Below are 26,100 nucleotides of genomic sequence, written 5' to 3'. Positions count from 1 at the left end.
TGTTACTGTCTTCTGGCCTCACAGTATCCTGATGAAGGAAACAGGGGAGGCCTTCCTTCCCATGTGACTGAGAGGGAAACTGAGGCAGGGGGTCATTGTATGGATGTACCTAGCCCCACCCTGCACCCCCATCCAACGCGCACCTTTGGGGTTGTAATAAAGATGCTGAGCCAAAGGAAAGGCTTCACCAGTGACTAACTCAAGTTCAGAGCCTCTCTCGGCTGTGACGTAGGCTGGGCCCAGAGCCCAAGCACGGCTTCCTCAGAGGCTCAGAGAAGGTGAGAAACTCTCCCAGAGCCACACAGAGGGGGATGGTCTGACTCCAAGAGCTTGAGCTCTCTGAGAGACTCTGCATTTCCTGTGGGGTCCCCAGGGCTCTCCAGGACTGGCAGGTCTAAGGTCAAAGGTGAGGGAGCAGCAGGCATCTAGCACAGGGACTGTATGGGGGTTGACGAGGCCTCACAGAGGAGCGGGCTCCCTCAGAGCCCAGAACCCTGGCAGGGTCATGTCCTAGGAAAATGTCCCAGACAGCCAATGGGAGCCTGGCTCTGAAACCAGACTGTGGAACCATCGGGCCCAGCTAATTGCAAACTTTAGGTCCCCCCTGCTCAGCCCCCTCCACAGAAGCACTGGGGGTGCGTCTGGGAACCCCCAAGACTCCAGGAAGCAGCTGAGTCCACAGCTGTGCCCTGGAGGCTCATCTCAGCCTCCCGGTCCTCAGAGACAAGCCCTGCAGTTCTGCTCAGCATGTTCTGCGACCTGCCTGCCTAGTGCAGTTCCACGGGGAGCTGGCCTGCTCCTGGCACAGCGCCTAGCTTGGTGTGGCCCTTAGTACAGCTCAATGAATGACTGCTGAGTAGGAGTGGCTCAGGGTCACCTGTGAGCATGGCTGAGCTGGACCTGCGGCTCATGGGTCTGGGCTGTCCCTCAGGCAGGGTGATCCCTACCTCAGTCTCACCAGCAACCCCATGGACAGGAAGCTCATTTCCAGGACCCTTGGGAAAGCCCCAGTCACACGCTGGTGGGTGGTGACCCAAGATGGCCCCCACCATTCCTCCCATCTCCTCTGCCTATTAGCCTTGTCTGTCACACCTTCTCCTGTGGAGACCCTTGAATGTCTCCCCAAAACCCATGTGCTAAAGACTTAGTCCCCAGAGTGGCATTGTTGGGAGATGATAGGACCTTTGAGAGCTGGGGCTCATGGGACAGCCTTAGGTCATTGAGGGTATGCCCCTGAAGTGGACTGTGGGACCCCAGTCTCTTTCACTTTCTGTCTTTACTTTCTGGTCACAGTTTTGCTATGTCCCACCATGATAAACTGCCTCACCACACAACCAAAGTAACTGAGCCAATCCATCATGGACTAGAACTTCCAAAACTGTGAGGCAAAAAAACCCTTTTATTCTATTATCTCAGGCTATTATCTCAGGTATTTTGTTATAGTAACAAAAAGCTGACAAACACATTTCCCATCAAAAGCAGAGACTATTTTCCCTCTCTGAATCAGGATGAGCTGCATGATCTGCCTGAACCAACAGACTGTGGTGAAAGTGTCGTTCAGGGTTTTGAGGTCTAGGCCTTGGCAGATCTTGCAGTTCCTACTTGATCCTGTTCTTCCTTCCCTGGGAAACCAGCTGCCTGTTGAGAAGACCAGGCTGTCCTGCTAGAGGGATCATGTAGAAGTCAGGGGTCACAAGGAGCAGAACTAAGGCAGCCCCACAACCAGCACCAACTGCCAATCCTCAGACCCCGGCCCAGTTCCCAACTGATGGCAGCCTGAGTTGTTCCAGCTGACCACAGAGCAGAAGAATCATCCAACTGAGTCCAGTCAGCCCTCCGATGTAAGAAACCCCTCTGGCTCTGCATCACTAAGCTTGGGGTCATATCATAGTCCTAGGGCTGCTATGACAAATAGCCACAAGCTGGTGTCTTAAAGAACAGAAATGTATTCTCTCACAGTCTGGAGGCCACAGGTCCAAAACGAGGGGGTTGTCAGGCTGTGCTCCCCCCGAAGTTCCTAGGAAAGAAGAATTCTTGGGCTGGGGATATAGCTTAGTTGGTACAGTGCTTGCCTAGCGTGCATAAGGACCTGGGTTCAATCCCCAGCACCACAAAAAAAAAAAAAAAAAAAAAAAAAAGAAGAAGAAGAAGAATTCTTCCTGCAACTCACGGCTTCTAGTAGCTGCTGGCCATCCCTTATGTTCCCAGTCCCCAGCTCTCATCACGTGGCATTTTCCCAGTGCGTCTAGGCCCACGTTTCCCTCTTCTTGTAAGGACGCTGGTGGTACTGGATTTAGGGTCCTGTCTGACGTCCTAACTTGACTCCATTTGCAGAGACCCTGTTTCCACATAAGATCACACTCACAGATTCCAGGTGGTCATGAACCTCGGGGCGGGGGGGGGGGGAGGGGGACAAGTTCAACCCAGTGGAGGTGAGTAGTTTGAGCCGCACAGTAGCTCCTCCCCAGGCCCTGGCACCAGGGGAGCGCCCAGCGGGGCATCCATTTCCCTGGAGCTTCTTATCCCTTCGGAGGACAAAGCCAGAGAGGAACAGGTATTTGATATGCTGTCCTGCAGGAACAAAGCCACCCATGCTGCAGCCTGGCTGCCACAGCAGGGTGCGACCTTGACAACAGGCCCCGGGTCTATTGGAACAGCAGTTCCAGGCTTGAAGAAGGTAGGGGGTGGCCCAGGAGGCCCCAGATCAGTCAGTACTAGTCCCCGGGGAATCTTGACAATCAAACAGTGGCAGAAAGAAGGAAGAGAGGCCGTGTTCCAGAGCATGACCGGGACCACACTCCTGGGCCCTCTGCCAGGTTGCTGACGGCCGAGGGAGACAGTGCCGTTTAGTGTCAGCCACACCAGAGATGGAGTCCGACTACAGAGTTTGAGTCCTGGCCCTACCACTTGGAGGTTTGGGATCCTGGGCAAGCCACTTACTCTCTCTGCCTCAGTTTCCTCATTTATAAAATGCAGCTTAGGACAGCAGGTGGCTCCTAGGGTCATGGCGAGGCTCCCTTGAAGGTAGGTAGCCTAGAACATACTTCCCGCCTCAGACCTGCTCACGCGTCTCCAGGACTGGGGGCTCACTCCTGATCAAGCACCACCCTTCAGAGGTGACCGCTGCCCTCCAGGCGCTCACAGGCTGGATGGGGAGGAGACAGACAGACAGACGGCTGCCACTCTGCTCTGAAGCGGAATGAAGTGAAGGCTGGTTGGGCAGCGAGGTGAGGGAGACCCGCCCGCACATCTTCCCTGCGAGCTCTCTGCGGGAGGGGAAAGCATCTTGCAGGGGAAATGGGGCCGCTCGGCTGCACTAATGGGGGAAGCAATGAGGCGAGCAGGGACACCATGTCCTCGCCTCCACAGGGCCGGGGCTGCAGATCCGGGCTGCAGAGGCCCTTGGAACCCAGCAGATCCAGTCCATTTATTTTACAGATGAGGAAGCGGAGGCTCCCGCAGCGGGACAGAGGCTGATCTGCAGCTCTCGCCTGAGCTTCAGCCTCCCACCCAGAACTCTGCAGGGCTCAGGAGCCGCCAAGTTCTTGGGTGCAGCTAGTGAGGGCTCAGGCCTGGGTGTCCAGCCTGAGTCCATGTCGCCTCCCCACAATGGACTCGTGAGTGGCCACTGCCCTTCCCTGGTCTTTTTTAAATATACTGTTTAGTTGTAGGTGGACATAATACCCCTATTTTCTTTTCATGTGGTGCTGAGGCTTGAACCCAGGGCCTCATGCATGCTAGGCGAGCGCTCCACCACTGAGCCACAATCCGGCCCCTTCTCCACTCTTAATTCTCTCTCTGTAAAATGGGATGACACTCTCCTTGGGGCTGAAGGTTAGGTAGGATGCCAAATGTGCTAAAGCTTTGCAAACTCCAGAGGGTCTTATCCTGAGAGAGAACCTCATCTCCTCCTTCTTGACACCCTCAACAAGCTGGAGAGAAAAGTGCAGAAGAGATCTGAGGCCAAACTGCCTGAGTTTAAATCCCGGTTCTCCTACTCACTAGCCGGGTGGCATCAGTCAAGTTGCATAACCTCTCTGTGCCTTGATTTCCTCGTCTGTTCAACAAAAGTAGCAGTCCCTCTGTGCAGGGTTTTTGTCTGACCCAAGTTAACACATGTGGAACATTAGGGCAGTTAGTTGGCCCTCCATTCGAAGTAGCCAGTTCTAAGGAGTTTTCCCATGTGACCTTGAGAAGGTCTTCCCTCGGAACCTCGGTAGCCTCCTCTGGAAAATGGGGCTGTTAATAATAGCCCCTGGCCCGAGGTGTCTGGGGAATGAGAGGCCAAGGCACACGCTGTGCTGAGCTCAGGGCCAGCCCAGGGGCGGGCGGCTCAGTGAGAGCCTGGGAAGCCTGGCACAGGGACCCAGCATGTCCTCAGCTCACCTCGGCTAGGCCAGGCCTTGGCAGGGCTGTGGGCGGCAGGGAGGGACCATCAAGATCCCAGACAGAGGGGGCCCTGGGCCTCCCAGGATGTGGTCTTACTAAGCGCCCAGTGGGAATGGGAGTGGGAAGAAGTCCCCACGACTCCTCACCTTGCTTCCTGCCCCCACGTGGCTGTCACTGCCCCTCCCTGCCACGTCTCCCCTCTCTGAGCCCCAGGCACAGCAGTAGATCTAAGCCTCCTGGCAAGGCCCGCTCAGAGGACTTCAGAAAGGATGAGACACAACCCTCTTCCCGAGGCCCAGCAGGGCGACGCACTGGGAACCAACTGCACCCTGCAGCTGCTCAGGGTGCAGATGTGCCCTGAGGGACAGCAGAGGGAGCTGGGCTCACCCCATGGAGCCATGGGGGAGGGTGTGGCCAGTGGGGGGCACGGAGCTGGTAAGGGACAGCAGGAAGAACGGGCCTAGCACAACTTTTACTGGGTGACCACAGGAAGACAAGGGGCAGGACTTCCGGATCAAGAAGGCAAGCCCAAGAGCCCCTGTTTCACCTGGGAACCCCGGGGAAGCCGGGCAGGATGTGCTGTAGCTTGGGAAGATTCCCAGTGGCCACTCCAGCACAGGGGACAGGGACAGAAGACGAAGGACAGGCAGAGCCTGCTGGGAGGAGTGCCACAGTCTGTTCCCGCCTCAAGGTCAGGGTCTTAAGGCCCAGAGGGAGGGTGGGCTTGACTGGGCCCCCCACAGTGAGGTGACAGGGCCCAGTGCCTGTAGCCCCATCCGCCTGGCCCGCCGGCCCGCCCACAGCGACCTCCATAACGTCCCTCCCTCTGCCTTCTTTCCTTCCGCCCAGGGTCACCTCCCCTGTAGCAGCCCTGGGGCAGAGGGTGCTCAGGCCTCCCCTTCCCAGTGCCAGGCCTGGGCCTGACTTCGGGAGGTCGATGGGCAGCAGGCCTCCCTGTCCCTGCCCTACCGATGTCGGCCTGGGTTTGCCTGTGGCTGGATCCCTTCCCCTCCTTCCCCACCCGCCCCCTACTTCTCTTCCCACCCCCAGTCTGGAGCCAACGTCCCACCTCTCTACCTTGGCTCCACGCTGTCACCTCCCGGGGCACGGATACCAGACAATGGCTAGTGAGTGCGTCTCCGTCACAAGACCAGAGACAGCTGGAAGGACGGGACTCAAAGCTGTTCTGCCTTCCCTGGAGAACAGACCTGGGGACCCCAGGAAGCCTTCCAGAGCCTGTGTGGGGGCCTCTGCTGCCTGCAAAGTCCATGGCCACTTCAGAGTCGCTCTCCCAGGGAGCCCCGTCCCTGCTCCTGCCCGGAGTCCTGACCCCCCCAGGTGCAGCGTGCTGGGTGCTGGTGGTTCGCCTGTTCGTCAAGCGGGGTGATTCATGTGCTCACCAGGTGTGTGACCTCTGGGGTACCCTTTACTTTTCTAGGTTTCCCCTTGTTTATCTAAAAAATGGAAGAATTGAATGAGTTTTCAGGTACAATCAATTAACAGGGAACTCAACCAAAACTCGCTTAGGGAAAACAAATGCCTTGACTCACATAACTGAAAAGTCCAGACCCAGTGCTACCTTCAGGTATGGCTTGATCAGGGATTCAGAGCCATCCCTAGGATCTCTGTTCTCCTTCTCCCTCTCCCTCTCCCTCTCTCTCTCTCTTTCTCACATACACACATTCCTTTCTTTCCTCCTGGTCTCCTTATGGAGCTGCAGTAACTCCAGCTCTCTAAGCTGAAGCCCCAAAGAAGAGTGCTTACTTCTGTCTGAGAAGTCTTTGCAAAAGCCTTAGTTCAGAAGAGGTCACATGCTTATTTCTGAACCAATTCTCTGACAGAGGCGATGGGAGACTAAGTGATCAGGCTTGAATTGACTTGCAGGAGTCCCATGGGGGCAGGACGGATTCTCCAAAGAAAGCAAGAAGCTGTCACAAGACATAGAGTAAGTGGCCTGAGGTCACACAGTCCCCACTCCTTCCCCAATTCCACACTCCTCCTACGCATCGCCCCCACCTGAACATCTAAGAGGGACCTCAGGTCCCACATGTGCCAAGTCTTCTCTGGTCTTCTGGCCCACCTTGCTCCCCACCTTGTTCAGGCAACTCCAGCATAGTGGAGCCAGGAACCTCACTGGTCAGAGACTCTTCCTGGCTGCCACATCCCACCTCCACCCACTAACCTGCCTGCCCCTCTTCAAAATGCACCCAGACTCAGAGCCTCCTCTGGGACTCAGCTCCATGGCCCTGTGGTAGGCGGGGCTACTGGAGAGCTGGGCTTCCCTCTGCAGTCTTTTGAATTTCCCAGCATGTGTCTGCCCTGACCCTGACCCTGACCCTGACCCTGACCCTGACCCTGACCAAGCATTCATCCATTCAGCAAATGAGTGCCAACATTTGCTCTGGAGTGACCCCGGAACCCTGAGCAAGAAAGCCTCAGGCCTGGACTGTTGCAAACCAAAGAAAAGATGTCCCAGAAAGGACTTGGACATGCAGAGCACCAGGCGGCTCAGTTATGAGCAATATTTGCAAAGTCAAATTAATATGATTAATGACTATTTATTAAACCAAAAATCATGACATAACTCTGTTAAGAGGGCAGACAAAGAAGATCCGCATGTTGGGGGCAGGGTGGAAATAGGAGAGCTAAATCTTCACCTCCCAGAGTAGGAAGTCACAGATGAAGTTCAAATACACAGACCCAGGGACTCACAATGCAAGCATTTGATCTGGAATTGTGGAGATAAATCCCAGAGGAAACACCTGGTGGGGTGGCTCCCCTGGGGGTGTGGTGGGACAAGGCGAAGGGTCACAGATCTTAGACTATTTGATTTTTAAAACTAAGTACACATACTGCTTTGATAAAAATAAAAATGAAAAAATAAATGGAACAGATTTATAAGTTACTTATGAGGTTCTGACCTCGTGACTATAAGGAATAGATGTTTTGGAAATAAGTCTCTTGAAGGTCATTTCAAAAAGCACCACGGGGGGCTGGGGCTGGGGCTCAGTGGCAGGTGTGAGGCCCTGGGTTCCATCCTCAGCACTGCATATAAATAAATATATAAATAAAACGAAGGCCATCAACAACTAAAAAATAAAAATTAAAAAAATAAAAACAACACAGGATGATTGACAGAACTGGAAGATGGTCTAGATCCTAGGTGATAGAGTGGCGGCCCTGCGATGCTGAGGGTCAGGGAGGAGAGTTCTCAGACCCATGTTGAACAAAGTGGCTCAGGTGGAAGGACAAGGTACTGGGGTATTTGCAACCTGTTCTCAAAGGATATAGGGAAAAATTTTGCATATCTGCATATATTTAACTACATATATATGTCAAAGAATGCACATCGCAAAGCACAGTGGCAGCGGCTGGTGATCCAGGTGGAGAGTACGCCAGAATTCACTGCACTTTCCTCCAACTTTTCACACATTGAACTTTTCTCAAAATAAGTTCTTGGTTTTTTTATTATTTTTTTATTTTTTATATTTTGTGCCATGGATTGAACCCAGGGGTGCTTAACCACTGAGCCACTCCCCAGCCCTTTTTATATTTTATTTAAAAAATTTTTTTTGTAGTTGTGGATGGACAGCATGTCTTTATTTTATTTGCGGTGCTGAGGATGGAACCCAGAGCCTCACACGTGCTAGGCAAGCGCTCTGCCACCGAACCCTAGCCCCGGCCCCTTTATATTTTATTTTGAGACAGGGTCTTACTGAGTTGGTGAAGGCCTCACTAAATTGCTGAGGTTAGCCTTGAACTTATGAACCTCCTGCCTCAGCCTCCTGAACTGCCAGGATTACAGGGTGTACCACCGCACCTGGCTTCAAAATAAGTGTAAAAACTAAAGTAATATAATCACATCACTAGAAGAGACAGTATGCATCTCCTAAGGGGAGCGACAGCTGGGACATAATCTAGCCCCCAAATTCACAGCTGTGTTTTATCAAGCTTCAGATCCAGCTCCCAGTTCACAAGAACCCTGGGGACAGAGCAGGTTCAACTCCACCACAGAGGCAATCAGCCAGATGCAGGTGGGGGGGTGGTCCCTGGGGGATGATCAGCCCAGTTTTTATCAACAAATAAATTGCCAAGAAAAAAATAAAGATGGACGGGGATATTCTAGATTAAAAGACACATGACAGAATTCCCAACCACAATGTATTAACTTTATTTGGACACTAATTCAAACAAACTGAGAGGGAAGTTAGGAGAGGAAGTATTTCTGAACCATGGAACACTTGGGACTTTGAGCATTGATCAGCTATTTGATACTATACGATTATTCTTTCTTAGGGGTGAAAATTACACAAAACCTCTGTGTCCATGGGTTTTGCTATAAGATTCAACAATCGTGGGTCAAAATATTGGGGAGAGCTGTGGGTGTATCTCGGTGGGGGGGGGGCACTTGCCTAGTGCGCACGAAGCCCAGGGTTCCAACCCAAGCACCACAAATTTGCATCTAGAAGCCAGGTGCAGTAGCACACATTGCTAATCCCAGCAGCTCCAGAGGCTGAGGCAGGAGGATCTCGAGTTCAAGGCCAGCCTCAGCAATTTAGTGAGGCTCTAAGCAACTCAGTGAGACCCTATCTCTCAATAAAATATTTTTAAAAGGGCTGGGGATGTGGTTCAGTGGTTGAGTGCCCTTGGGTTCGATCCCCTGTATGAAAAAAAAAAAAAAAAAATTGCATCTAGATTTTTTTTTCTTATCATTAGTCCCTAAACGATGCAGTATAACAACAATTTGCATAGCATTTACATTTCATTATACATAATCTAGAAATGACTCAAAGTATATGCGAGGATGTTCCTGCGTCACGTGCAGATACTATGTCATGTTATGTAATTGGCATCCTCACAGTTAGCTATCCGCTGGGGGTTCTGGAATCAATCCCCCAAGAATATCCAGGGGCAACTGTCAGAGTTTCATGAATAAAACATTCCTCGTCTCTTGGATTACTTTAATCTCTTGTGAGGAGAACAGATGAGAATGTCCACAAGCAGGACCAACCCTGAGCTGATGCTGCTGAAGTCGGGCGACAGTACTGGTAGACATGAGGTGCCTAATTTTGGCACATACATACCGAATTCTTCTTAATGGAGAGTTTCGTTTGTTTGTTTTTGTGATACTGGGAATTGAACCCAGGGGCCTTAACCACAGAGCCACATCTCCAGCCCTTTTTTATATTTTATTGAGAGACAGGGTCTTGCTGAGTTGCTTAGGGCCTCAGTAGGTAGCTGAGGCTGGCTTTGAACTTGTGATCCTCCTGCCTCGGCCTCCTGAGACACTGGGATCACAGGCATGTGCCACCACACCTGGTCATATGGAGAGTCTTGAAAAGCAGTGTCTTTGTGAGTCCCGAGCACGTGGAAATGGCTGCCACACCCAGCAGACAGAGGGCTCTGTACCCCAAATCGCCTCCTGGATATGAGACTGGGGTCCAGGGTGCTGGCAACAACTCACAGAGGGCTCCGTCTGACGAAGACCTTGCTGACAACTGTTTCATAAAATGTTCCCGGGCTGGGGACGGCACTCAGGGACAGAGCACTTGTCTGGCATGTGCAAGGCCCTGGGATCCATCCGCAGCCCTGTGGGGGGAAAATTATATGTATGTATCCCCTGCTTTCCAAACAGGGACTGCAGCCACTAACTACTACGAGTTTGTTGTTGTTGATCGTGTCCTAGGGCAGATTTCACCTCTGTCGCACAGCGAGGGCACATGCTGACCCAATAAAACCCAGTTCGGAACCCATGGCCAGGAGAAGCCAGTGGAGACATTTGGGGTTCCAGCCAGTCCCAGCTGTGGTGGGAGGAAACAGTTAGCCCGTATATTTGGAAGTCTGTGGGCGGTGTTTATTTACTGGGAAGTCTGGGTCACTTCCCCTGTGGGTGCTGGAAGCCACAGTGGCCAAAGGACACCAGCTGGAGGAGGGTCAGGCGTGGGCACCTTGGGGTGGGGACATAGTAAGCAAGAAACAACCACAGACTCGGTGGCCTGGCCAGAACCACCGACATGCCGAGTGGACTTGGACAGGCGTCTCTGGACGTCAGCTCGGCTCTGAGCAGTTCTGTCCAGGTCTGGCGCAAGGAGCTGAGAATCCTTAGTCTGTGCCCTACCAGCTGTAGTGAGGCTGGGTGCCGGAAGACCCCTTCTCCTTTCTCATCTGTGAAACGGAGACAATGAGAGGACCAAGGCTGTGGGTCGTCCCGAGCAGCTGGGAGGATCTGGAGGGGATGAAGCTCTAGGCACAGGGCTCTGTGTTCTGGGAGCTCTCACTACAGAGGATCTGCCACTGCTGTCACCTGGTGTCCCTTAGATGACAGAGGTCCAGCTCCAAAGAGACTGAACACATCAGATTTCTGCACCAACAACCCCGTAACACAGTCAAAGAATAAAACAGAGCCAGGCGTGGTGGCAATTTGGGAGGCTGAAGCAGGAGGATAAGAAGTTCGAGGCCAGTCTCAGCAACTTAGAGTCTGTCTCAAAATAAAAAATATAAAGGGCTGGGGATGTATCTCAGTGGTAAAGCACCCTGGGTTCAATGCCCAGTGCCAAAGAGGGAGGAAAAAAAAAAAAAAAGGCAGTAATTTTGTAGTGGAGAAACCTGATAAAGCCTATCTCAGTCAGGTGATCAAGGTCCATATCAATAGTTAATGGCACTTTTCCTCTGTGATCTCTCTCCCAAAACCAAAAACCCCAGCTTAATCATGAGAAAGACATCAGATAAACCCCAGCTGCGGGACATTCTAAGAAAGAGCTGACACAATGACACATGCCTCTAATCCTGGTGGCTTGGGAGGCTGAGGCAGGAGGATTGTGAGTTCAAATCCAGTTTCAGCAACTTAGTGAGGGCCTAAGCAACTCAGTTAGACCCTGTCTCTAAATAAAATACAAAAAAGGCTGGGGTTGTGGCTCACTGTGGCTCACAGTGGTAGAGCCCTTGCCTAGCACATGTGAGGCACTGGGTTCCATCCTCAGCACCGCATAAAAATAAATAAATTAAATAAAGGCATTTTTCCATCTACAATGAATAAACATATATTTTTTTAAAAGGGGGGTGGCTGGGGATGTGGCTCAGTGGGTAGCACCCCTGGGTTCAACCCCTGGTACCAAAAGAAAGAAAAAAAGAAAGAGAGAGAAAAAGAGAGAGAGAGAGAGAGAGAGAGAGAGAGAGAGAGAGAGAGAGAGAGAGAGAAGGAGGGAGGGAAGAAACTGTAGTCATAAAATAGAAGAACTCCAAGAACAAAGAAAAAAATGAGAACTTCTATAAATCAAAAAAAAAGACCAATAACTCATTAGGAAAATGAACAAAAGAAGAACATAATACACACCTGAAGAGAAGACCAAGCCCTGTAACCAAGGAAACCACCCAATCATCAATGAACCGTCACTTTGTAACCTATCTGATGGGCAAAATTGGAGCATATTGCTGGTGTCCTGGTGCTTAGGGAAACCAGCTCACAGGCAGGAGTGGCAATGGGCACAACCGTGGAGGAAGAAACTTGGCCGTAACTTCCAAGAAAAAAATGCATGTGGCCCGTGTGTTCGTTACAGCATTGTTTGTAACAACAGAAATCAGAAGCGACCCTTGTGCATCAATAGGAGGCTACAGTGAAGACACCGAGGTGGCCTGCGGGGCCCCGGGCAGCACTGTGGAGTGCTTATCAGGGCTGCCTCCCAGAAATGGACTTTCCACCACTCTCTGAGTTAATTACTACTATTATCATCATTTATAGATGAAAAACTGAAGCACAGAGAGGTTAAGTCACTTTCCCAAGCTTGCATAGTTAGTAGACGACAGAGTGAGGATTTGAACTAAGAGAGATCTCGGCACGCATACACAGTTATCCCTCGGTATCCATGGGGAATGGGTTCTAGGCCCCCCTACGGACACCAACATCTATTAGAACTAATGAGTTCAGCAGGACGCAAGATGGACTTACGGAAATCGATTATATGGTTGTCCCTTGTACAGAGGCCCCAGGAGCCCCAGCAGATACCAAAACCCAGATGCTGACATCTCTTATAAAAAGTGGCTTAGTGATGGCAGTAATTTACACACGTCCTCCCAGCGACTTTAAGTCATCTCTGGATTGCTGGTATACTTAACACAATGTAAACAGTTGTTCTCCTGTATTGTTTAGGGAATAATGACAAGAAAAAATATCTGTACATGTTCAGTGCAAACTCAGCCATTGCAGGCCCACGCCATGCATGTCAGCAGCAAGGTGACAGTTCTGATCCGGGGCTGGCTGGACCCTCGGATGTGGAGCCTGCAGGTACAGAGGGCTGGACCCACACAAATCTGCACGCATGTTCTAAATGCAAACACCCAATTAAACAGCTGAAAGAAACGAACGCACAGCCCACCAACCCGACAGGCGTCTTGCCCTTCCAGGTGTGTGGGAGGCGGAGGGAGTGGGTGGGACTTCACCCCCTCCCCTTAGGACAGGGGCCTCTGATGCTGTGGCTGTTCCTGCTTTCCCTCTTCCCTGAAGCTGTCCTCCACCCCTGATGCCTGCGCCCTCACCCTGGCCTGTCTGGCCTCCACACTGACCCCAGGAGGGTGGACACAGGGAATAAGAGGTCATCATTCAACTTTGAATTTCAAATGAGGCTTTTCCAGAGCCCCAAACAGAAACTCTGGCCTTGAGAGCAAGCTTCCCCCTGAAGGATCCTCCACCATGGGGCCATCCCAGGGAGAGTAATGAAAGTCTTGGGTCATGGAGGACTCACGGTCAAAGATTTTCAGCAGCCACCCAGGGGTGTGAGAAGGTGAGGGGGAGGTGGGCACCATTCCCAGTGTCCAGGTGATCTGATGCATGTCCCCACCACACATTTCGCAGGACCCCCTACCCAGGTCGTGCCCCCAGAACATTAGCACCTGCAAGTCTCCAGAAGAACCACTAAGCAAGGCATGGGGTAAAACCAGACAGGCAGGACACTGGCTCTGGACCCCGGGCCTCAGGAAGCTGCAGGGGCTCCCCGCCGCCACCTCTGCATCCCAAGATGGAATAGCCTCCCAAGGTCAGAGGCTCAGGCTGAGGGAGGACTTGGTGCCAGGAAAGGAGGCTGCTGCCTGCCTTAATGTGACCTGTTGACAAGGCCCGTCAGGCCCTGGTTAGCAAGCGTGGACGCAGTAGGGACTGAGGCCCCAGCCCAGAGTTGAGGAGCAAGACCCTCTCAGAGCAGGACAGAGAAGGGGTGGGAACCAGGCACCCCTTCCTGATACTGGAGCCACACTTCAGTGTCTGATCTGCCCTGAGATAAGAAAAGGACAGGGAGAGAAACCGGGTTCATGACCCGTCAGAGGCTTCCGAAATTCAGTGGGTTGATGAATAGAATGAAATCAAACAAAACAGCACAGAATAGGACAGAAAATAGAAACAGGACTGGGCAGCCAGGCACCGAGGCGTACGCCTTTAATCCCAGCGCCTCAAGAGGCTGAGGCAGGGGGATCCCCAGTTCAGGGCCAGTATCAGCAATTTAGTGAGAACTTGGGTCAAAATAAAAAGGGTCGGGGATGTGGCTCAGTGGTAGAGCACCCCTGGTCAAAACGCAGTACTAAAGGAGGGAAGGAAGGAAGGACAGAAGAAGGAAGGACAGAAGGAAGGAAGGAAACAGGAAAATGTCAAGGTGCTCTGCCTTGTTGTTGTTGTTGTTGTTTTTTAAGTTTTTGCTACATAATTATTGATTAGATGTTGCACCAGGTTTCAGAACACAGTGAATTTATTAACCCGAGTCAAAAATATAAGAAAGGCTTTCCCCAAAACTAAGAGAATAGTCTAAGAGTAAAAAGAAAGTGACCAACATTAAATGGTCAAAATTAGGAATTTTGCTTCCATTAAGCAGAATTGCAGGCTTGTGGGCTGAGTTCAGTTATTAGAGAATTAGAAAGAGTTGTATTTGTCCCATGAATTTTTGTGCTTAAAATCTGAACTACAGCCATTTGTTTGGTTGTTGGCCCAGTAAGGACACACAGTCAGCCCTCCAGGTCTGCAGCTTCCATGTCTACAGATTCATCCAACTATGGGTCAAAAGAATATTTGGGGGAAAAAACTGCAACAGTATTGAACACATACTGATTTATTCCCTAAACAATACAGTGTAACAACTATTTGCAGAGCACCAGCATGTGTTAGGAGTCACCAGAGATGCCCTAGGACTTACAGGAGGACATCGTGGGTCCCAGGCAGTTACTACACCGCTTTGGATCAGGGATTTGAACATCAAAGCGCATGGTACCTGGGAGAGGCTCAGGAATCAATCTCCCATGGAGGACCACGGGCGACTGCAACTTAAGATTTTTAAATGAATGTCACTATCATCATAAAGGGACCAGTGGGTTCAATAGGCACACGATTGGCCACTGTGATAGGGAGAGTAGGAATGGCAATAGGGCAGGAGGGAACTGACCCCAGCCCTGGGGCCTGCAAGGAAGAGGGGCCTCAGGCAAGTCCTGAAAGTCAAGTGTGAGCCAGGCAGAGTCCCCAAGGGCATGAGAGCTACCTGTCCAGGGGACAGTGCCAGCCCTGCCCTCCTCCAGGCTGACCGGGAGGGCTGTCGGACAAGGGCAGCCATAGACTGGGAAGACAGGGTGAGGATGCCAAAGCCAGGTAACCAGGCCAGCCCTGTGGCACTGCTGCCTGGCAGGACCAAGGTGCAGGCACAAGGGGCGAGGTCGGCATTAGGACCGAATGGTGTCCCCTCCTTCGCCAGCAAATGCATATGTCCAAGCCATGTCTCAACAGGACTATGAGTCCATCCTTTGTGTCTATGAGGTCTTCATCTCTGGATTCGATCAACAGAGATTAAAAGTACGGGGAGAGCTGCATCTGCACTGAGCATGCCTGAGCCTTTTTCCTACCTTCAACCCTGGAATACAGAGACTGCTCCTCACAGCCGTTCGCAGCACAGCAGGTAGCGTAAGCCACGTGGAGGTGATTTAAAGAACACCTGAGCGTCCCAGGAGAAGAGGTGTCTCCAGGGGAGGGTCCAAGGCATTCCTGGAGAGAAGGGAGACTCCACTCAGGACTTGGGGTTATGTGAGAGAAAGCAATTTCAGCAGTCTGGGGATATAGCTCAGTTGGTAGAGTGCTTGCCTCCCATGCATAAGGCCCTGGGTTCAATCCCCAGTACCACCACAACAACAAAGGTGGGGGCCTTCTCAAGAGTGAGAGATGAGGCTTTAGGGTTCCTGGCTTCTCTTTTAAGGGAATCTTGGACAGGGGTGGGTGTGGGAAGGTGTGTAGGAATAGCCTCAGCCTGGTGATCCCAAGATGGGTTCCAGTGAGCTTGGGCAATCTCAGGATCCTCAAATTGATGTGGTCTCCATTATCTGATCAATGATAGCAACAGAAGTTCCTCAAAATATTGCATCTTTCTTTCACTGATTGATTGGGGGATTAATTAACACTGTATGTGTAAATTTATAGGTTTTTGTTTGTTTGTTTGTTTGGTACCAGGGATTGAACCCAGGGGTGCTTGAGTCACATCCCCAGCCCCTTTTATTTTTTATTTTGAGACAGGGTCTCACTAAGTTGCTGAGGCTGGCTTTGAACTTGTGATCCTCTTGCCTCAGCCTCCCAAGTTACAGATTTTTCAGGAATTTGGGAGTAAAGGGCCAGGAAGAAAGACTTGCTTAGGGCTGACAGGCCTGGAAAAGTGCACAGAACTTCTGAATTAAAGTCTTTTTACTTTCCTTTCTTTATGTCTCCTTTCCACCTATTTATTTCTTTTATGCTACCTCTGGAGGATGCACACTGGTTATTGCAAATATGAAGCCATTTTGTATAGAAGTCTTGAGCACCAATGGGTTCTGGTACCTGAGTGGGTGTGTTGAGTCAATCTCCCACGAACATTGAGGGATAATTTTACCTGGAAATAGGGTTTCTGGAGAGGTAATCAAGATTAAGTGAGGTCTCAAGGCTGAGGCCTTAAAAGAGAAAGAGAGACCAGAGATCCAGAAATGCCATGTGAGGACACAAGGAAGCTGTCTACAAGCCAGGAAGAGAGGCCTCATCAGAAACCAACCCTGCCGGCATCTGGATCCTGGACTTCAGCGTCCACGACTGTGAGAAAATCCACTTCTGTTGTTTAAGCTACCGGGTGTGGGGTATTTTGTTACAGTAGCTCCATCGACTAACAGGCTGGGAAAAAAGTTCAACGTGGGTCAAGGAGAGAAGCAGGGCCAGCTACATAGTTTGCAGGGCCTGGTGCAAAAGGAAAACCCTGAGCTGTCTTGTTGAATACTGATTGAGGGGCTGAGGCTCGTGGCTCGGTGGTAGAGCGCTTGACTGGCATGTGTGAGGCATTGGGTTCGATTCTCAGCACCACAAATAAATAAAAGGTTCATCATGTTTTAAGTTATAAAACAACAACAACAACAAGAATTTCAAGACAGCAACAGGTGTGCATTAAACCACGTGTGCAGACACAGGTTGGGCACCCTCCACGCCCAGAAGAGAGGTTCGGTGGAAGTCTTTAACGAAGTAGAGGGATCACGTCTGTGTGCATGGCATGCTGGGGTCCCAGTGTGTGCTGTGCACTGCGACAGCAACAGATAACCCGTTCAAACGGCCTGCGGCAAGATCCCACAGCCTGCCTGGGGTTGCCAACGCCCAGGGAGCACAGGTGGACCGTACTTCCCGGAGGAGCGAATGCGAGGCGCGCACAGACATCAGGCCATCCTTTAGAAGTATTTTCAGCGGGCAACACCCTTACCTCTCAAGGGCAGCCGATCTATACCACGTGACTGTTCTCCTGGCCACTGGGGATTGGAGCAGGGCTGGTCACCTGACCCGAAGCAGCCAATCAGAGCTCTCTCCTGAGCCAGGCGCAGACTGAAGTGCGAGGTGTTAAGTTGGGGAGCTGTGGCTGGACGTTCCTCCCCAAGAGGAGGCTGCAGAGGAGGACCCGCACCCGGGCGCCTGACAGTCTCTTCATGGGCATCCTGTCCTTTATGGACATCTGGCTGCACCGCTGCCTTGAAATGCTGGGTCTTTTTGATAAATCCCCCTCTGTGGCTTGAGCGGGCTCCTGGGGCCTGCTAAGAGTTGGGGAAGGTGACACAGAAGAGGACATGAGCTGAGTGCTGGAAGGAGCAAGAAACAGGGAGTGGACAACTTGGTGGGAAGAGTTGGAGGGAGCGCAGAGGGAGGCAGGCTGGGCTCGAGACCTGGGTGATGGAGGAGCAGGAAGGTCGGTGGGTCGGAAGGGACCAGCGCCCAGGGGTTGGGAGAGGAGGCCAGGAGGAGACACCGACTCATCTGCAAGGGTCAGGCCACGGGGCGAAGGGCCTTCCTGCTCAGCTTCTGCAGGACCCTGAAGCCACCAGCATCAGAGGTCACAGCGGTGGGGTGCTCTGCGAGCACTTCCTGCGAACTCCTTCAGTTTCGCTATTTTTACACAGAATTCTCAGTTCCTGAGTGGGAGGAGTAATGAGAGCGGGGGAGGAGAATGGGTTCTTTATTAAAGGCTGCATTTAGATTGAGGGCTTTTTCTCCTCATTTTTGAGGGGGAGCATTTTCTCCCGGTCTGAGGAAGTCCCTCTTCACCGGATTTTCTCCTCCTTTCAGTTCTTTTCCTGATCTGTTTGCTCACCAACGAGTCGTAACGGTTGTGACTGCTCTCGCTATGGGTCCCACCTCTGCCACCCCTTAGTGTTTATTCTTGGCCACATTTTGTAACCTCTGATGTCTCCGATTCCAAATGTGTGAACTGGGGGCTGATAAAGGAAACCCGTCATAGGGGCAGCTGGAGAATTGGGTCAATACATGGAACACAAGGACTTTGCACATGTAGGTTCTTGATATATATATATATATATATATATATATATATATATATATATATATATATTTAATTGACAAAGCACCTGCTATGTGGTGAGCCTGAAGGATTGAGAGAGGAACATCTGCTGACCAGTAATCCTAGCAGCTCGGGAGGCTGAGGCAGGAGGATCACAAGTTCAAAGTCAGCCTCAGCAATTTAGAGAGGCCCTGGCTCTATTAAAAGGACTGGGGATGTGGCTGAGTGGTTGAGTGCCCCTGAGTTCAATCCCCAAGGAAGGGAGGGAGGGAGGGAGGGACAGTAGCTCTTCAAATACCCAGCATCCACTAGGGGCAGGCACAGAGAAAATAATTCTAGTGAGAAGACACTGTGAATTGCTAGGTACATGGGGAAGGCTGAGACTGGCTTACTGGAGCAGTTACGAATGAGGTTGAAAGGTAAAGAGGAATTTATATCATCTGGAAAGAAGCAGTTGGAGGGCATTCCAGGCAAAGGAACTGCGCTGAGCAATAGTTGGGGACAAGAAAGTATTCCTTGCCTAGCACAGTGGCACACGCCTGTGATCCCAGCAGCTTGGGAGGCTGAGGCAGGAGGGTCTCGAGCTCAAAGCCAACCTCAGCAACAGCAAGAGGCTAAGCAACTCAGTGAGACCCTGTCTCTAAATAAATGCAAAATAGGGCTGGGGATGTGATCCAGTATTCAAGTGCCCCTGAGATCAATCCCCTGTACCCCAAAAAATAAATAAATAAAAATAAAAAGGGCTGAGGATGTATCTCAGTGGTTAACCACAGCTGGGTTTCATATCCAGTACCGAGAGAGAGGGGGAGAGAGAGAGAGAGAGAAGGGAGGGATGGAAGGAAGCGTTTGTGTGTCTGGGGAATAATGAGTAGGGCATCATGCCTGAAGCTTCCAGCATATGGCCTGAGGGATGGTGACAGCTGGATGAGAGGCTGGAGTGACAGGTGGGAAAATGCAAGGAGACAGGGTGACCAGTGATTTTTGGCTTACGGGGACTTGAGAAAATGTTTTGCTCCCTCCCAGGCTAGAAAAAGAAAGAACATAGTCCTGGGGATTACCCAGAAGAACCTTCACTCATTCTGTCCTCCACCGCAGAAACATCTGCGCTGGCTCCTCCCAAGCTCCCTTGCAGGCAGTGGGTGACGGGGTGGCCTCTGGAGGTAGCCACCCTGCCTGGGCCCAGGTGGCAGTGCTGATATTCTGGGCCCTGGGTCCAGACAGTGAGCATTGGGCTGTAACTGGAGGTGGGCAGGGCTGAACCCCATGGGCCCTCCCATCCCCCTGGTCCTTCCCTGGGTTCCATCCCCAACCCTGAGCTCACCAGGCCTGTTCTGGCTCCAGACTTATTGGCTGCCCAGCCTCCTGCTGGTGACATCTGCCACCATTTCCAAACATTTGCTGAGGCTGCCCTGTGAGTTAAAGGACATCTCTATCCATTCATCTATTGAAGGACATCTAGGTTGGTTCCACACTCTGACAATTGTGAACTCAGCTGCTGTAAATATTGATGTGACTGTGTTACTGTAGTATGCTGATTTTAAGTCCTTTAGGTAAAGGCCAAGGAGTGGGAGAGCTGGGTCAAATGGTGGTTCCATCCCAAGTTTTCTAAGGAGAACATCATGCTAAGGTGGATAAGCCAATCCCAAAAACCAAAGGCTGAATGTTTTCTCTAATAAGTAGATGATGATACATAATGGGGGTGGTAAGGGAAGAATGGAGGAAGGATGGATTATGTAGAGAGAAATGAGGGATGGAAGCGGGTGGGGGGAAGAAAAGATGGTGGAATGAGACAAGCATCATTACCCTCTTACATGTGTGATTACGCAAACGGTGTGACTCTACTTCGTGTACAACCAGAGAAATGAAAAGTTGTACTCCATTTGTGGACAATGAATAAAAAAAAAAATTAGAAAAAAAAAAGACACCTCAGGAGAGAAGGGGCTCAGAATTCAGAGCCAGCCCACGTGGCCAGGCCTAGTGACTGCAGCTCTCCTGCACTTGGACTCTTCATCAACAGAAAGAACCAGGAACGGCCTCCCCTCCCAGGACTGTGTGGGATAATGAATATAATGAGGATCTGGGACGGGCCTGACAGATGCCAGATGTGGTGCTGTTCCTGCAGAACCCTGCCTGTGTCGAGCGCTCTTGTCTTTCTAAAGCTCCTCCAGGTGTGTGGCCAGAGCCACTGGGACTTAGGAGGGTCACAGCCTTTCCGTCCTCCCTGGCTGGCCCAGTGGGCTTGGGACCTCAGGAGGCTGAGAAGCAGGCAGAGGAGATTGGAGAAGCCAGAGACCTGGCTGGATATATACGGAAGCCTGAGAAGTCATGGCTAGAGAAAAATACCATAAAGAAACAGGCTACCCAGGAGGACAGCTGGGGAAGGAGCAGCTGTGTGAGGGCAGGTGGGAAGGAGGGGCTTGCCTCAGCTTTCTGAATGTACTTGGTGTTTTCCAGAGAGGCTCCTGGGAAGACAAATAACTTTTCAGCCATTTAGATGCAGGCTGGGAGCAATGGCGCATGCCTGTAATCCCAGTGGCTCAGGAGGCTGAGGCAGAAGGTTGGCAGGTTTGAAGCCAGCCACAGCAACTTAGTGAGGCCCTAAGCAACTTAGGGAGAACCTGTCTCTAAATAAAATATAAAAAGGGTTGGGGATGTGGCTCAGTGGTTAACTGCCCTTGGGTTCAATCCCTGGTACCAAAATAAATAAATACATAAATAATAGACACTAGCCTGGTGTTTCTTTCAAAACATCAGGAGAGTCTCAAAGGAGTGTATTTTAACCAAAGAGGAGCACACAAAGTCCGCAGGGCAGGCCTGTTCTGGAGCCAGAGTCCCTATTCCTGAGCCTAGCCCGTGATGGGGACCCCGGGTTCCAGCACTGTGGGCCTCAGCCAAGGGCATCCTGGGTCTGCTCACCCCTAGGAGACCACAGCTCTGCGGACTCTCCCCACCCAGTACCCCACATTGCCCCAGAGGAAACTTCCACTCCACCTGTGAGCTCTGGAAAATTCTCTGTGTCCAGCCTCCATTGTCCCTTCCACAAACGGGGGTTATCACCAAGTGTTGTAAGAGTTGGCAGAGAAGATGTTCACACAGTGTCACGTGCTGTGCGAATTTCTTTGTTATCATTACCTCAAAGGGAATATTGGGGGGATACTCCTCCAACCTGGTGAGGTGGTATCCCCATCTTATAGATGAGAGCACTGAGCCAGAGAAGGGAAGCCATGTTCACAGGAGAATTCAAGTTCACGTTTGCCTGACTTCAAAGTGCTGGACTGAGCCTCTCTAAAAGAAACTGTGTTCAGTAGTACACGCCTATAATCCCAGAGACTCTGGAGGCTGAGGCAGGAGGATCACAATTCAAAGTCAGCCTCAGCAACTTAGTGAGGCCCTAAGCAACTCATTGAGACTCTGTCTCCAAATAAAATATAAAAAGGGCTGGGGTTGTGGTTCAGTGGTAGAGCTCTTGCTTAGCATGTGTGAGGCACTGGGTTAGATTCTCAGCACCACATTAAATAAATAAATAAATATTAAATAGTTCAGCCTGCAGGGAGTGCAGGGCAGACAAGTGACAAGTGGCCAGAGCCCCATGAGCTAAGCCAGGCCCTGGGAAACGGCCAGCTGCTTGCCGGAGCACTGTCCCTGGGGCCCACAATCCAATCCTGTCTTGGAACTCTGCAGCCAGGGGTCATGACTGGCGTCCCCGTCTCTGTGCCTTTGTTTATCTGTACCTGAGACTGACACAAAGAGTCCCCAGGGGCTGACACAGCCTGCCCTTTGGGCCAGACCCCAGGGCAGTGCCTCATCGGGGTGCCCTCAGTCCTCAGGAACCCATCCCAATTGTCCTGAAGGCCAGTGGAGAATGCGTAGGATACCCACTGGGAGGCGTGCGTATGGGTCCCCTCCAGGTCAAGGGTCGGCCATGGACTTCCCCACCAGGATGTCCAGGCAGGAGTGATGCAGCTGGCCCCAGCTCCCGGGGCTTGAGGACTGAAGGGTCTCAAGAAGGGTGAAGCGCCAGGCTCTGGCCTTCGCCAACTGGCCCCACAGCCACAGCTGGGGTTCTAAGTCACTCGGAACCTTCCCAGTCCTAGGGAGGTTCCAAAGGTCCAGAGAGCCTCTGGCCAGAGGCAGGTAACTCATGTCACCTCTCTGGGGTCACTGCAGCCTGGGTACCTGATGGGCGACATCACCTACCAGGGGCTTACACACTGCAGGGACCCCAGGCAGGACAAAGACACTCAAGGCAGAGGCCCCTCTGGAAACAGCCTCTGTGCCCGGCAGGGGGCGCTGTGCTGGGCCTGCCTTGTGCTGTAGCTGTTCCCAGGCGCACGCCAGGCCTTGGCCCTGACCGGGGTTTGTGGTTAATTCCAGTTGTCTTGGGACTTCTGTCTGCTGTCAGCTGCTGGTGACCCTGTGGTGAGGCTCCAGATGCCCCTGTCCCCTCTTGGCTCGCTGGGCTCCAGCTTTCCCACCGCCTCTCTGAGCCTGCAGCACTTCCTCACTCGCTCATTCACTTACCCACCCCACACACACTTATTGCACACCAACTGCATGCCAGCACTGTCCCAGATGCCTGGGGTGGCCCCAGATAGACTATAACCAAGAAGATTGTCAAAGTCTGTCCTAGCATAGATTTAAGAGCAGGTACTCTGGAGCCAAGCTGCACATGCTCAAAACCTGGCTCCACTGCTTCACAGCTCTGTGACCATGAGCAAGTTACACAACAGCCCTGTGCCTCAACTTTAAAATGGAGCCAAAGGTTTGGGGTGAGAATTCAATGCCTTAAATTGGTTTTAAAGAGCCATTGGCAGGGCTGGAGTCGTGGCTCAGTGGAAGAGCGCTTGCCTAGCATGTGTGAGGCACTGGGTTGGAACCTCAGCACCACATACATAAATAGTTGTGTCCATCTACAACTAAAAATATTAAAAAAAAAAAAAATAGTCATTGGCCCTGACCTAATAGTGTGCCACGTGTTTTCACTTAACAGTCTTGTGGGTTACAGAGAATGAACTGTAAACAAAGGCATAAGTTCACTGCCGACTGTAGCTGTTCTTGTTTTTGTTTTTGCTTTTCCGAGGTTTGACTTGAACCCAGTCCCTTGCACATGCCAGCACGTGCTCTGCCACTGAGCACTGTCCCAGCCCTTTTCATGTTTATTTTAGGACAGCATCTGGCTAGGCTGCCCAGGCTGGCCTCAAACTCAAGCCCCACCAGCCTCAGCCTCCCGAGCTGCTGGATCGTAGGCATGTCCCGCGGCACCTGGTGCAGTGCCGTGGAAGGCGTTAGTGGGATGGAGAGGATCCTCGAGGTAAGGTAGTCAGGAGGGTCTCTCTGAAAGAGTGACTGCTTCAGTGGGAGAGAAGCCTGGGAGGTGGAAGGTGCAGGCTTGGCCACAGCAAGGAAAACGCTTTCCAGGCAGAGGGACTAGCAGGTGAGAGTCCCTGAGGTGGAAAATAGCTTGGCAGGTGTCCGAACGCCAGAAGGAGCAAGAGGCAGGAGCCTGGTGGGTGAGGGGGCAGTGATGCGACAGCTGAGAGAGGCCAGGAGGGCCAGATCACGCAGGGTCCTGTGAAACACAGAAGGCTTTGGCTTCTATTTCCAGTGCAGCCTGCAGACACAGAAGGTGTTTTTACAAATTGTATTGAGGCATATCACACATGCATAAAAGCATACAGGTCATAAGTGTGCAATGCTATGAATTTTTCACATGGCAAACACACCCGGGAGACCTGTACTGAGATCTCCGCCAAGATATGAGCAGCACCCTAGAACTCCCCTTAGTCCATTTTCCCTTACTATAATAAAATACCAAAGACTGGTTAGTGCATAAAGAAAAGAGGCATATTTAGCTAGTGGTTTTAAAGGCTGAAAGATTAAGAATGGGTGGCCCCACTAATTTGGCCTCTTCTCAACTGTGTCACATCATGGCAGATGGCATCATGGTGGGAGACAGAGAGATCGTATGGCAGGACAGGAAGTTTAAAGGACCTGAGAAAGGACAGTCTTACTCCTTTATAACAACCCTTTCGAGAGAATTAGTCCGGGTCTCACAGAGCCACTTTATCCCTCCCAAGGGCAACAACCCCCACTAACCTAGCAACCGTCCCCCTGCCCCCACTTTGTAAAGGTCCCACCACACTGAAGACCGAACCTCCAGCACGCAAACCCTTGGGGGACCCCTGGAACCATACTCAAACCCTAGCTCTCCCCTGGGGCCCCATGGTCCCCCTGAGAACCGTCATCCTGGCTTCTAACAGAACAGAGTAGTTCTGCATGTTTTGAAACTCCTACAACTAAAAGCGAACAGCACTGCGCTGTGGGTTCTGGCTTCTCTCACTCAGCGTCGTGTTTGTGAGATTCACCCGCAACCAGCTGCAGTTCTGCTGCTTCTCTTCGCTACACGGTATTCCGGGGGACCGTGGGCACCACAGCACATCTGCACTTTCAACTGCTGGCGGGCATTGGTGGTCTCCAGTAGAGACATTCCAGGTCTGTCTTCCGGTGCACACGAATTTGCTTTTCTGGTCACTGAAGGATTTTAAATTTGAAATAGCCAAGATTTCATCTCACACTCACTCCAGGTCCCCAGGGGTACACCAGAATCAGACCTGCCTCAACTTTACTTTTCTTGAGCTGACAGAAGCTCTTCTCAAGTCTGCCCTGTTATGCCATGGTGTGTCTAACTCCCCACGCCCTACCAAAGGGAGAACCCAGGCATTCTGCAGGCCTCAGGTGTCCTCTGCCCCCTAGAAAATGGGCACAGTCTACCAAAGCTGCTGATGGATGTGGAGATTAAATGGAAACTGTGAAAGCCGGTCGTCTGGCACCCAGCCCCTCCCCAGCCCCAGGACATAACTAATGCACTCTCTCCATTCTCCTCTAGGTCCAAGAAGTGTAATGAAAACAAGGGCGCCCCCTATGGGTGAGGGTGAACCTGCAGGTCGGCCCCCTCTCCACAAGGCCAGCGCAGACAGCCTCTACTGAGAGGGCTCTGCCCACAGCCTGCTCCCAACTCCAAAGGCCGAGAGCTTAGATGGTCTAGGAAGCGCAATCGCCCTCGCACACTGGCTCTGCGTCTGGGATCTTCACCCACCTTCTCCACCAGACCCCAGATCCTTCCAGAGGCTTCTCCAGGTGCCCACCCAGCCTGCTCTCCTGGTTGCTTGTGCCCACAACACGTGGCACCTTCCTCCGCACACCCAGCCCCTTTTGATGCGTGCGGTGTCTCCTGCCAGACTGCGGCAGGCAGGAAGGGACCTGTCCCCCTGTTCCCGGAAGATGGAAGATCGCCCACACCTGGCACAGTGCCAAGCGGCCAGCGGGGGCGTCATAAGTTGCCTCCTGAATGATTCATTCATTCTTTTGGGAGAGAAACCACGACCCTTAAGAGGTTAAGAGGGAGGGCACTGAAGTCACAAGGCCCTGGGTTCATGTGGGGTCCCTGACCTTTGACAGTGACCTAGGTCACCTGAGTTCTTTCCCTCATTTAAAAAATGGACTGACCACGATTTGATTAGGCCATTGTTGGGACTAAGCGAGATGGTGTTGTAAGGAACAAGCGTGGATCTGGCCTACAATAACAGTTCAATCATGGAGGGGGCGTGGATTATCCATTTATCCATTCAGAGAAAGGGAGGCTTCCCGCTGCGCTGCCCGCGGGGGTTTCCTTTGGCTTCTGGGAGGTGGGCGGCATCGGGTCCGTTTTACAGATAAAGAAACTGAGGCCTAGCAAGGGAACAGGATAACCCGGGGCGCAGCAGGCTGAAGCTAGAACGCAGGCCTGCTGCCTCTGCGTCCAGCGCTCTACGGTCCTCCCAGAGCCTCGGGTGAGCCTGTCCCCACCCACCGCACCCCATCCCGGGGTCCGGGGGATGTTGGGCTTGGTCTCAGGTGCCCC

The 26,100-nt window shown here is 51.9% G+C and overlaps 1 non-coding gene across 1 annotated transcript; it reads left to right on the top strand.

Moving 5' to 3' along the window:
• The first annotated feature begins 15,462 nt into the window (after window positions 1-15,462).
• On the top strand, window positions 15,463-15,535 carry Trnag-ccc (transfer RNA glycine (anticodon CCC)). The gene has a single exon. It is a non-coding gene; the product is annotated as a tRNA-Gly (tRNA).
• The last annotated feature ends 10,565 nt before the right edge of the window (window positions 15,536-26,100 follow it).

This window comes from Sciurus carolinensis, chromosome 11, assembly GCF_902686445.1.
Source record: "Sciurus carolinensis chromosome 11, mSciCar1.2, whole genome shotgun sequence".
Classification (NCBI taxonomy): domain Eukaryota; kingdom Metazoa; phylum Chordata; class Mammalia; order Rodentia; family Sciuridae; genus Sciurus; species Sciurus carolinensis.
The sequence above is the reverse complement of the archived record's forward strand: the minus strand, read 5'-3'. Positions and strand labels throughout refer to the sequence as shown.